This window comes from Myotis brandtii, unplaced genomic scaffold (assembly GCF_000412655.1).
Source record: "Myotis brandtii unplaced genomic scaffold, ASM41265v1 scaffold577, whole genome shotgun sequence".
Taxonomy (NCBI): Eukaryota; Metazoa; Chordata; class Mammalia; order Chiroptera; family Vespertilionidae; genus Myotis; species Myotis brandtii.
The window spans coordinates 47,507-61,486 of NW_005370161.1; the positions used below are offsets into that span (position 1 = coordinate 47,507).

Genomic DNA, 13,980 nt, shown 5'->3' on the forward strand with positions numbered 1-13,980 from the left:
TTATCTCCCGAGGGGTCCCAGACTGCGAGAGGGCACAGGCCGGGCTGAGGGACCCCCCCTTCCCCCCCGAGTGCACAAATTTTTGTGCACCGGGCCTCTAGTATATATATATATATTAATATGTCTCAACCCCACAGAATATAAACTACATACCGACTGGGATGTTTTGTTAAAAAAAAACTATATCACCAGAACCTAAAACAATGCCTGACACATGAGAAATACTCAGTGAATGTTTGTTGGATGAGTAAATGAACATCAGGAACGTCTAAAATTGTTATTGCTCATTCTATTGCTGCACTTAAGGCAATAGCAATTCTTTGGTTCACCCAAGAAGCTTTAGCAAGGCTGATACCTCTTGCCAGAGAAGCACTCAAAGACTTCAGACTGACTAACAACACCCTTTTCTTAGCATCTCCTCCAGCCTCACCTCATCACTCTTTCTCCTGTACCCTCCTTCTCCCTATCTTTCCTCCTAATGAAATGACTTGTTTAAACTCTGAATACAAGATCCACAAAAATAAGTCAAACAAAGTGTTTCTGGTCCCCAGCGTCTTCTACTATTCTGGAACTTCACTTGTGCTATAGTAGATTCCTTCCACGCTACATTTTAATGAAATATTAACCAGAATATCCAAAAAGTCATCTTTGGTATTTTCTTCTTTGAAAAACCATATGAATAGCTAACCTCTAGACTAGAGACTTTGGCTTTGGTTTGTTTTGTTCTAACGAAAGAAGGAACAAACACATTGAACAATCAGGCTCTGTATTAAGCACTTTGCAGGCATGATTTCATTTAATCTATACAATGTCATGTGAGGGAGGCTTATGATTATCCTCTTGGTACTAAATAGGAAAGGGAGCAGTTAAATGTCTTGACCATGGCAACAAAGCTAATTAATAAGCAGTGGAACTTGGCACTATAACTCCAAATTCTGTTCTTAACTCTTAAAATACACAATGTGAGTGTTTTTAGCCTTTTTATTTGAAATATTTCTGGTTTTTATGTGTTTCCCCCATGGTGCTGAGCTGTAAAACTTTACAATGCACAGAGACGAGGTCGTTTTTCTAAGGGGCAACCAGGGAGTGGGGATTAGGGCTAACTGCTTCCACTCCACAGTCTAATTGTAGAGAGAGGTCACAGGTGAGAGATCTTCCAGCTGAGAAGAGTATAAAAGAAGAGAAAAAGTGGGTAATAATCCTAACTTTAAGGGAACAAAAGGAAAAAAAGACAAAGTTTTCCTAGGCCTAAAGACTTTCCCCAGCAAATACAAGAAATTTAAAAATAAAATAATAATAAAAATTCTCACCTTGTTTTTTATTCTTTTTCTTGAAATGCCAGACATATTATATTGCTAATTTTATTTATCACTTGCACTGGAAAATGCTGTTTAAATTAAGACCATGATAGTAATTCAACCCTTTACATATAGCCATGTTCCAATTTCCTTTATTGTCACCAAATCAAAACGCACACATATACACACACACTTACTTAAACTTAGTGAAAAGAAAAATACGATCTATTGCAGTTCAATCATTTACCATTTTTCTCATGACCTTAAATAATTTGTGAACTTATATTGTAACCATATTTGATTACAATCCAATAAATGTTTTTGAAAAAAAATGTGTGTTAGCATTTATAAATATTTTGGAATGATTAAATTAGGCTAAATTTAATCACTGGGTATGTTGTGGACCTAATTATTTTCTATTAACCTACAGGTGAGCTATTTTGCCCTGCATACTAGCTATTAGTGTTTGTATGCAAGTCTTGGGACCCCCTTTACTGTAGAAATTACCTCACAAGTGGGATTTTTGAGCACAAAAGTAATTTTCTCAAAAGGGAAACTTTCTTATATTCTCTTTAGTAATGAACTGCTAATTTGAAGATACAACCTATAATAAAAGCACTTTAAGTACACTTTTCCTAATGAAAACACACAAAGATTTGTGCTGACATAATTTTGATTTTATATTTATGAATTATAACATGAAGGAATAAATTTTTAGTCTTCCTGTTACACTTTTGTCTTTTTTTCAATCCAGAATTATAGAGGAGTTGCAAGGCAATTAAGAGTGTTGTGTGGAGCATTCAGGTGCAGCACTGGAATTTTAAAACACTTTAAAGGCACTTTGAATAGTAATGTACAGTAATACACCTTTTAAACTCTACATCGACTTTAAAATTTTTCATGGAAAATTCCCAAGTTACCACGATAAGGTAATGCTCTGTTTTCTTTGGGGAATATTTTTGGGAAAAATAACTTAGTTTTATTTTTATGGAAAAAATATCTAAATAGTAGTATTGCTGTTTAAATTTTGCCACATTTCTTTTTGTGGGCGTTTTGAAGGATTATGAAAACATTGTGTTTTGGCTTCCCCTGAATGTGAGAAAGAGGCAGTGTGTAAGTACTGACGTACGTGGGCTTTATGTAAAGAGATTTTGCCATTTTTCAAGCCAGATATAGCTTTTGTATCAACAAATGAGACACAAATCCCCAATTTAGACTTGGAGAGAAATAATCCTATAATATTTACATAAATTATTTGTATTATAGGTTTGTTGATGAGAGCATTGTATAGATCTAATGCTACCAAAAACTTAAATTTTACTATGTATTTAAGTTAATAAAATAAGTAACATTTACCTGTAGTAATCGTGGAGGACAGAATTGTTACTATGAGGGATCTTCTGATACAGATATCTATAAATAAGAGTGAAGGTAAATATCTGAGCATGTATATGCTAAGTAAACCAAGGTCTGAGAATGCTTTCCATTCAGAACATTGAGTGCTATTATATATAGACAGCAACTCAATCGTGAAAAATATTTAATGGAGCTTCTTATGTTTTAGTTATAAATTCTTTCATCAAAGATATGATTTTACTTTCATAGTAGGCTTACACTCAAATATACTACTAATCTCTTCTCAACTTTCTGTACAATTCTCTGGTCTTTCAATACTCTATCTTGGGTCATGTTAGTCTTTCATTTCTATCTATTTACTACGACACGATTGGTTGCCTTCCAGACACACCAGGAACCCTCTACAGACTCGAAATATATTCCTCATTGCTTTCACAGTTACTACGACACGATTGGTTACCTTCCAGACACACCAGGAACCCTTCTACAGACTCGAAATATATTCCTCATTGCTTTCACAGTTGATTATCTTGAGGTGGCCAGGTAAGAAAGGGCCACTGTCAGTATACAGGTCATTCCCAGGGTGAGCTGTTAGCGTGATTCAGTTTGAGAGTCCCTTTTTGTGCATTCACACTCAGACTTTTAAGCAATGATGTCAGCATTACCCCAGAGATTTAAAAGAAGTAAAGGGCATATGGAAAACCCAGGTAGGGTTAAATTCCATGAGATATTTAGACATTCTTAAAATAGGACAGTTTTGTTTGGAGAAGCCAACAAAATGGAACTCGTAAATCCATCTCACAGCAGTCCAACAAAGGGTCTTCAGTCTAAACATTACTTATGATGGAATGAAATTCCCCAAATCATGTGAAACAACCATTATAAGGAAATGCATGTAGCTAAAAAATAAGAAAAATGTAATGGCTCTCTGCAAGATAGACCAGATGTCTGCTTCTGCATGCCTCTTTCTTTTTTATCTCTCGGGTAATGCTGAAGTCATTGCTTACATGTTTGAGTGTGAATGAGAATGACCATTTCACACCAAATTATTTCCAACCAGTCTGTCATCTGGCAAATAGCTGAGAATGCTTCTTTGGGTAATGCTGAAGTCATTGCTTACATGTTTGAGTATGAATGAGAATGACCATTTCACACCAAATATTTCCAACCAGTCTGTCATCTGGCAAATAGCTGAGAATGCTTCTTGACATCTAGTTTTGCAGGGCGGCAATAATCTCTCACCACCCGTCAGTTCCACAGCGTCTCGTCACCTGTCACTGGTGAGTCTGGCCGTCAACAGCCAGTGCCTCTGTGATATCACTTCTGCCTGTTGGGAGTGCAACACCTCAAGCTGTCCTGTTGCTTAGATAGGAAATATGTTGACTGAAATAAAATTCTAGAGGTACTGTTTACACACTGTCAACAGAGATAAAAACCCAAACTACACAGACTGAAAATAAAAGGGGACAATGGGCATAATAAGGATCATCTTTACTCCAGAATTATGTATATGCTCCATTGACATATGCTCCTTTATATGAAAAGAAAACATTTAGCTTGTACAGAATATTAATGGCATTGTTGGGTTAGATAAAGAACAGCAAAGAAAACAGAGAAGTTTCAAATGATGCATTTTGAACTTAGCTAAGTGTATTTTATTACTAAGGAATAGCAAGTGAAAATCAAACTTCTCAACAATGTTTTACCCCTAGAAAGGAAAGATCAATAAATAAATGAGTTTTGAATACCATCACACATTGGTTAATGAGGAAAACATGTCTTGACTTTAGGTCTTGACATACATTTTCCCCCACCTCATTCTTGGAATTATTTCTACTTATGATTCATGTATAGGCCACCTCTGAATGAATAGTTTCATAATGGGGAGGATATTGCCTGTATATATTTTGAAGCCCTTCACTTTCTTTGAACTTCCCCAAGTACTCATGTCCATTATCCAACTGGCTCTAAAATTCACATCTCAATTGTTCATTCAGTTTAGTGAAAGATAATTGAAGAAGTATCCTCATACCCTTTTTTTTTTAAAAATCTAATAACCTTTATGAGAGAATAGATCCACTAAAATTATATTTGAATACTATAAACATTATGTTTCTTATAGTAAGAAATATTTCAAATAAATTACATATAGCATAAATGAGGGGCTTGTGTAAATCTAATAATTATCATGAAAGTACAAATGCCAAGCAGCAAAAGCTAATTACAAGTCAACTTTCTCATTATATTTGGAAAAAACCTTTGATGATTACACAGCCAAAGTATTTGTTCCGATTTTTTTTAAAAGTGAGACAATTTGAAAATTCTCATTAAATTTTGAATTTAGTTATTTATAGGTAAATATTAACTATAAATAGCAATAAATGACCATAAAAATAGGATATTTTTATTGTATGAAAATTTGTTGTATACATGTTATAGCACAAACCTATTCCCTCTGAAGTATATGTATTTAGAGCACAAACAAATGTAGACATGGCTGGCTTATGTATAAGCAAATAATATGTATGTGTCATAATATCATCCTATCTAATAAAAGAGAAACATGGTAATTAGCCATACAGCCGCTACCCTTCCCATTGGCTAATCAGTGAGATATGCAAATTAACTGCCAACCAAGATGGCGGCCGGCAGCCAGGCAGCTGACAGACAGTCAACCGATCAACCAGTTGCTATGACGTTCACTGACCACCGGAGGCAGATGCTCCGACCAGTAGGTTAGCTTGCTGCTGGGGTCTGGCTGATCTGGGGACTGAGCGAGACAGGCCAGACACGCCCTGGAGCCCTCCTGTGGTCCCTCTTGGTTGGCCAACCTCCTACGTCCCTCCCTGACCCTGATCATGCACCGGTGGGATCCTTTTGCCTGGCCTGTGCCCTCACAATCCGGGACCCCTTGGGGGATGTCCAAGAGCTGGTTTCAGCCAAATCCTGCAGGCCAGGCCGAGGGACCCCACTGGTGCATGAATTCATGCACCAGGCCTCTAGTAAATTATAAGGCTGGTAATGTTTTCTCAAATTGCAGTTAGCCAAGGTCAAACTTCAAATCTGAACTGTAATCTCATCCACTTCAAAGAGCCTGTCACATGCATTGACACCCCTAGAGTTGCTTGGTCCTACCCAGCAGCCTTTTTGAGTTGGGTTCACAAAGAAAGCTCTCCCCGGACTACTTCCACACATTCCCCAGTCTATGCCGGGCCCAAAGTAAAAGTCCAGTGGGTACCTGAACAAGCAGGCACTAATCTCTATTTCCTGGACCACAGAGACCCACAGTCAATTCTCCAAAGCATTCTCTCACAGAGTTTTCTTACCAAACTTGAATTAAAGAGTAAGAAGTATCCACACCTTTCCCTCCTCCCCACCACTTTCTGTTAGGCAGACAATTATCCTCAAAGAAAGCAGTACTTAAACACTCTTGGCAAATCCAGCATAGATTATTCAAGTATGTGTGTATAGAGCATATGCATACCTATCAGCAACATCAGCTATGTTTCAGTTTGCCTGATAGTGGAGATAATGGGTAAAGTCCACTTTAATAACCCATTAGATAGAAAAAGATGATATATGATAGATAGATAGATAGATAGATAGATAGATAGATGATAGATAGATGACAGAGTGCACACACACACACACACACACACACACATGCACATACTAAGTTTAAACACTATGTTAACTAAAGACATTTTTCTACTAATAATGAACATTACATATTATGTCACACAATAAATACTTATTTCAAAAACTGGGTAGATTTCTTAACATTTTACATTCTTTATTCATTTTTAAAAAACACAGAAAATAGGCTAAAACTTTAAAATTACAGCCTCATTTTTCCCTTTCGCCATACATATCCTATATAATAAAAGCCTAATATGCAAAGTGTCTGGTCGTCTGGTTGGCCGTTCAACCAATCAAAGCGTAATATGCTGATGATATGCTAAGACCACTCAGCCACTCGCTATGACGTGCACTGATCACCAGAGGGCAGACAGTTGACCACTCGACCAGTTGTATGATGTGCACTGACCACTAGGGGGCAGATGCTCTGACCCATAGGTTAGCTTGCTGCTGGGGTCCCGTTGATTGAGACTGAGTGAGACAGGCTGGACATGCCCTGGAGCCCTCCAGCAGTCCTAAAAGCCTAATATGCAAAGTGTCTGGTCGTCTGGTCGGCCGTTCAACCAATCAAAGCGTAATATGCTGATGATATGCTAAGACCACTCAACCACTCGCTATGACGTGCACTGATCACCAGCGGGCAGACAGTCGACCACTCGACCAGTTGTATGATGTGTACTGACCACTAGGGGGCAGATGCTCTGACCCATAGGTTAGCTTGCTGCTGGGATCCGGTTGATTGAGACTGAGCGAGACAGGCTGGACATGCCCTGGAGCCCTCCAGCAGTCCCTCCTCAGCTGGCCAACCTCCTGCGTCCCTCCCTGGCCCCAATCGTGCACCAGTGGGGTCCTTTGGCCTGACCTGAGTCCCTCACAATCCAGAACCCCTCAGGGGATATCAGAGAGCTGGTTTCAGCCCAATCCCACAGGCCAGTCCAAAGGACCCCACTGGTGCACGAATTCATGCACCAGGCCTCTAGTAAATAAAAAAAAGAGAAAGATAAATGACTTAGAAAAGAGGAGTTATGTGGAAAAGAGACAGGTTCTTCCTGGAAAAGACTGAAGTCATTTTTAGTTAACTAAACGTGAGCTATTCCTAAAGCAAAGAAGGCATATTTAGTCCTTAAAAATATTAATTCTGATTTTTTTTTCAGCACTATACTACAGTTACTTGTTTCTTCATCAGTGGCTAAAATAGTTAGGCCTATCAAAATACAGAGACCCTTGGAAAAAGAATCGCAGGACAATGGCTCCAAAGAAGCTGTCGCCTTCTCTGGAATCTTCCAGTGAGCTGAGATAACTCTCCTGCAGCAGCGGGGGGCACCCAGACCCACGCTATCATTCCTTCTGTTTGTCTTTCCATTCTCCTTTTCCAGGCTGTTTCATACAGCAACTATTCAAATGTTTTTTGGATACTTTCATCAGCTATGGCTTCCAAAAGTTTGGTTAAAATAGTAAGTTAGCTGAGCAAGCAACATTGTGGCCTTTTCCTTTTATTGGGCACACCAGTCAATTGCTGCCCCTCCCCCATTCTATTCTCCTCGCACCAGGACAGAGCCTTCCCTGGATGGGTGTTCTGCTGGCTGGCCAGGGGCCATTTCCTTGCAAGCCACACATCTGTGCCCTTGGAATCTGAATCCTTGCCTTCATTTCAGGGCATCAGGGATATTTCTGCCAAACTCTGAGCTGTTTCTTTCCTTTTTGTTCTTTAATTCCTCCTTGGGTTTTTTTTTTTCCTTTTTTTCTTTTTTCAATTCCTGAGAGCAGTCTGTGCTACTCACATAGCTGACACAGCTGACACCACTAGAAAATACAAGAGTGATTTGGAGGGTTTTAATTCATCTCCTCGCTACCTCAACTGGCTGACTTTTTTATTTTGGAGAAGTCATTTAAATTCTTTCAGTTCCTTATAAATTTATCTGCAAAATGAGGTTTATTATAGGACTGTGTGAGGAGCAAATAACTGGTATTAGTCTTCCTCTTAGGTCAGAGGGCCCCTATCCATGACTGACCAAAATGCAGGGGGTTGAGCTGAAAGGCTACCTTTTACCTAAATTGTTCCCTTCTCTTCTTAAATTTGGTGTTTTCACAATGGGATTCTTAAAGGCCAAATAAAAACAATGATGCCTTGTGAAGGCTCCAGATCCATTAAAACAGCAACAACAAAATTATGAAATCCGTAACAGTGCTCAGCTAATATTTTAATCTATAAATCAACATTTCAGAACCCTTCGCTCTGTAAGAGATAGCCATTGTACATATTTATTCTTTGCAAACTTAAAATTTAATGGCTTCTAATCTATGCTCACAACCTGGAGAATGTTATCATATTTAAGGCCCACATGGAAAAGTACTTTTAAGACATACCAGTTACAGTTTATATACAAAAGTCAGTTCCTTTTTAAATGTCATTTCCATTAGTATCTTATATCAGAATTACAAGTGAAATGAACACACTGTAACCTAGTATTTTAAAAGGTTATGTTGAAGGAGGAGAGAGGCTTAAATTAATTTTCCCCGTTCTTATCCAGTAGGTCTTTACCTCAATAGGATTTCCTATAATTCTATCTTAATCCATGTCTCTACGGATGAACCAAACAGACCACAACATAGAAGAGCCTGCCAAACTGGATCCCTGCCAGCAGCCCTTTCTACCCTTTAAGAGAGACTTCAGCTTAATGATTGTACAGTTATCCAAATCAATCAAGAAAGCAAAGAGCAGACGTGTATCTTACGCTCTGCAAAGATCTATTTGTTTAGCCATGTGCAAACACTGCCCTAAAATGGTCAGAAGGATAGCACGTTAATCATTTACTAGGTCTATTCAATTTTTAAAATTAATGCTAAGAATAAATCATTTCAAGGAATTTTTCTATATAAGCAATATTAATTTGATATTTGAGAGGACTTGCACTGCTGATTTTATTGCTGGAGACTTGAAGTAGAAAATTATTAGTAAGGTCTAATGGAATCCATAATTATATTTTGGGGACTATGAATTAGCCAAAGATAATAAAAGTATCTTCTAGCAAAACCAGTGAAATGGAAGGATAAAAGTTATATGAAGGCTAAAAGCTCACACTATACCACCTTGCCCTAAGCGTTGCTCTATACTATTGGAAAGACATTATAGAGGTTTGATACGTATTTCCTAATGAACAATTTTACTGGAACTATTTGTACTACAATCTTTCCTTTCCCTGCATTTTGATTACTGTTAAGAGACTGGAAAAATGCATTATTTATTTTAAGGCTAATATATGATCATACTGAGTAAAATGTAGATAGTTGGATATCTATCACAGTAAATATTCAACATTTATATCCCTTAGAAATTTTAAGTCTAACTTTCAGCTTGATGGAATTCAGTATCACTGAATTTACAATTTTTTTCATTAGAAAATTATCTTGGTTATAAATCCTAGATAAAAATACCCAAATGAGAACAGATTTTTTTTTTATCAAATAATGAACAAAAAGGTTGATTCAAAAAAAGTTGTCTTCTTTACTGTCTACACAGGACATAGAAAATGCAAAATGTCTTATCTAAATTTGAAAGTTGGTATTTAAATCTCTCCATATAAACTTTTTTTCAGGGTTTGAATGGATAAAACAAATGAAAAGTGTTTACTTCTTATCTAAAAATTATTACTAAGCCAAGAATGAGTCCTCTGTTAAATAGACTCTTAAGAATCTATACAATAACTGCACTCAATCACTTGAATATTTACCAAGAAAAAAATAAAAATTTTGCACTCTGTGTATTGTGAGAGACTTTTAAAGTATGAGATATACCATATTATAGTTTATTTAAGAAAATAAAACTAAAGTGCAGAAAATAAATTAATTCTGTTATAGTGTCCTCGGTGAAATGCCTTCTCCTTCAGTCTATAAACTGCAGGTCCCCTAAGGAGAACTTGCTCAACTTCTCAAGAGTTCACTTACAAACAAAAATATTTCTAGGGTGGAGACTTGTGCTTCCTCTTGGTCTGATATCTGCGAGGCAGTGGCTAAGCCCTCCTCTGAGTCTCCCAATGCTGCCCAAGGACCAACAACAAGAAGAAAGATGCTGGAAAGTCAGGCAAGACAGATGAAGACCCTGTGAACAAAGTCCAGTGACAAGGCCAAAAAGAAGTGGTCCAAAGGCGAAGTTCCGGACAAAGCAACATATGACAAACTCTGTAAGGAAGTTCCCAACTATAAGCTTATAACGCCAGCTGTTGTCTCATAGAGATTGAAGATGTGTGGCTCCTTGGCCAGGGCAGCCCTTCATGAGCTCCTTAGTAAAGGACTTATTAAACTAGTTTCGAGGCACAGAGCTCAAGTAATTTACACCAGAAACACCAAAGGTGGGGATGCCCCAGCTGCTGGAGAAGACACATGAAGAACAGGTCTCACATGCCACACATTTTGAAAAATAATACTATATCTATATATATAAAAGGCTAATATGCAAAGTATCCCCTTGGGAGTTCAACCAGGACACAGGAGTTTGATTGCTCGCTATGATGTGCAGGGGGACAGCGCGAAACAAAGAAAGGACCTGCCTGGCAGCCAGGGAAGGAAGGCCCTGATTGGCCCTGATCACTGGTCAGGCCTAGGGACCCCACCCATCCATGAATTTCATGCACCAGGCGTCTAGTGTGTGTGTGTGTGTGTGTGTGTGTGCGTGTGTGTGTGTATAATGTATATATTTCTAGGTGCATATTTACCTTGCTCCTATTACCTAAAGCAGAAGATAGTCTCTGGAAATATTCCTTTGAATTTAATTTCTGGGCAAAGCCTCAATCCCTACCCTGTTATTGAAAAATCAACAGGTGACATTGCAACCTAATATAATTAGAATAACAGAAGTTATTCAAAGTAATTTCCTTGTAATCTCTCCTTGAGCCATTTAAATTTTTGTATCTTTATACATAATGTTCTATCTATATCTAGCATTCTGCCTATCCATTTATCTACCCATTTTTCATCTATTTTAATATTTATACATCTGATTTTGCTTTCATCTATGTATTTATGCATTTATCATAGTTATCACTTTACGTATTAATCAATCTATATTCAATGGTCTAATATCAACCATCACTTTCAATCTTTAATTTTATATTTCTATTTTACTTTTATCCTTGAGTAAACTTATTCAAAGGCTTTTAAAATACTGCATTCAATTCCTACATTTCCTATTCTTGAACTCTTATACCCCGAATATTAATTCTAAAAATTCTGCCAGTTTAAATGCAACACATATTCTAAAAACCCATTGAAATTGACATTTGCTCTCCTTGCTTGATATTGTAACTTATTTAGAAATCTTTGCATATATATTATACAATTGTATGCATTCCATTTTTTAGCTATTTGTATTATTCTATTAATAAATGGAACCCTTCTTGCCCTTCTTGAAGGTTAGGTCTCTTGCTATATTCTTTGGCTTTGTACATCATATAATGTCAAACACAGACTTCTGTAAATAACGGGAATTTAATACATGTTGACTGGACAATATAATTGATGTGCGAAAATTAATTGGGGTGGGGGGGCAGATTACAAGTTAGACTGTGTTGCTGGGCAACCTAGATTCAAGCAAAATCACCAAAGATCTCTGATAACAATCCAGGAACACCTTGCTATAGAGTTGGCTGAATAATGGAGATGTGTAAATTGAAAAGATGTGAATATACTATATTTCCAAAAATAGGGTGGAATTACATGACAATAGATCTGCAGAATGAAGGAAAGTAAAATATCTAAGATGGTTTTTTTTTAACTTATCCATCCTGGAAACTGGTTAAGCAGTACCACATGGGTAAATCAATTTTGGGGCAGGTAAACCATATACCATTGCAATAACTGGGTTCAGTGAAGGATAGAGTGTGGACTGAAAGGAGACAAAGTGGAAAGGCATATGAGGAGAAGCAAAAGACCCAGGAGGGAAGCTGGCAGAGGAGTTAAATTGCTGTTTAAGGAAAACTGAGGAAGGGACATGTTTTCAGAAGAAGTGAGTGATCAATTAGAAAGAAGCCAGACTGAAAGAGTAATTTAAAAAATGTGAATAGCTTGATATTAGCAAGAAGGTGATCACTGCCAAGCTCATTAAGGTATTTTTATTGAACAGTAGCATTTTCTCCTGTTATGAAATATAACTATATTTAATAAAACAAGATAATGGATCTTCATTCTGTAGATCCATTCTGTCATGTAACTCCATCCTATTTTTGGAAATACGTTATATATATATAAAATATCTCCCTTGGCCCTTTTTTAATGTATGACTTTTCACATGAAATATTCTTCTCTGGAGAGCCAAATAATAAAGTAGTCTTATATATTAAACTGGATTTTATATGGAATAATATATAAAATAAAACTGGTTATATATGACAAAATTCAATATGTCTTATTCTTCCATTTATGCTCTGAAAAGTTTTATATCAAGCAATATGGTCCTGCTTGTAATCTCATCTCTGAATTCTTTCTTGATTCAGAGTATCATTACATATAATGTTTAGGTATTCAATTTACCTACTAAGGTTTAAAATAACTGACTTAAAAAAAACACTAAAAAATGACTATGACTTTTGATAATTGGCTTTATTTGCTTGTTTTTTGGTGTTTTGTTTTGGGTTTTGTTTGTTTGTCTGTTTATTAATTCCCCAAGAAGGCTCACTTGAGTAAAATAGAAAATCTATGCGTTTTTTCCTTTCTCATCCTCAGTCTATTACCTGGGTAGTACAATCACAAGAGGCCCTCTTCTTCCTGCTTCATATATATCTAACATTTTCTAGCTACTTAATGATAATTAAATCTATCCTGTTGCCCTATATCTTGAATCAATGTGACTTACACTAAGATGATAATGAGTACTAAGGAATTAAAGCATCACTCTCCAGTAAAATATAAAAATTGAGTGCATGGAAGAATGGAAGAAATTATACCTACTGGGTGGTGATAACTTTGGCTAGAACAGTTATTTAGAACAATTTATATTTATAAAACAGCTAAACTTGTTACCTGGGGTTCTCCAAAGGAAAAGAACCAATAGGTTGTGTACATATACAGTTGAGCCATGAAACAATTCAGTGAAGTAGGGCAATTGCCTAAAGGATGCAGAGTCACAACACCAAGTCAAGAATTCAGGCACCGAGGAACCAGTGGGGACTTTTCTTGAAAATAAGCCATAGGAGTTAAACTGGTCTTAGACAGGGCAGAAGCTAAATCACTAAAATGGAAGATTAAGGTCAAATATTTACTATTAGCAGAATTGATTTCATTAATCATTATATCTTCTGAAAAAAAGATACATCCCTAAAGATGGTAGCTAAGCCTGAACATCTGAATAAAAAAAACTCAGGAAATGGGAGACATGAAGCAAGGTGGCAGGAAATGAGGACCTAGGACTTGAGTTAGGTCTGGAATAGCCAAGGTTCAGTCAAATCAGTCAGTGATTGTACTTTGACTTCAATATGCTGTTTAAAATATATTGTTTTTAACTATAAAATAACAATATCTTAATTTATAGAGGTAGATATTGTTTGTCATCTGCAGACATATTTGCCTTTTATTTTTTTTTATTCTTTTAAGTTACAACCCTTCAAAGGATTTTTGTTACCCTGGACAGGAGTATTCTGATTAGTGCAATATATTCTGTGGAAAATCGCAAAACAGTGAGTACTTCCTCATTTCT

The 13,980-nt window shown here is 36.7% G+C and overlaps 1 pseudogene; it reads left to right on the forward strand.

Annotated features, from left to right (window-relative positions):
* LOC102250066 overlaps nucleotides 1-10,677 on the forward strand; it is a 23,273-nt pseudogene extending 12,596 nt beyond the window's left edge.
* The last annotated feature ends 3,303 nt before the right edge of the window (nucleotides 10,678-13,980 follow it).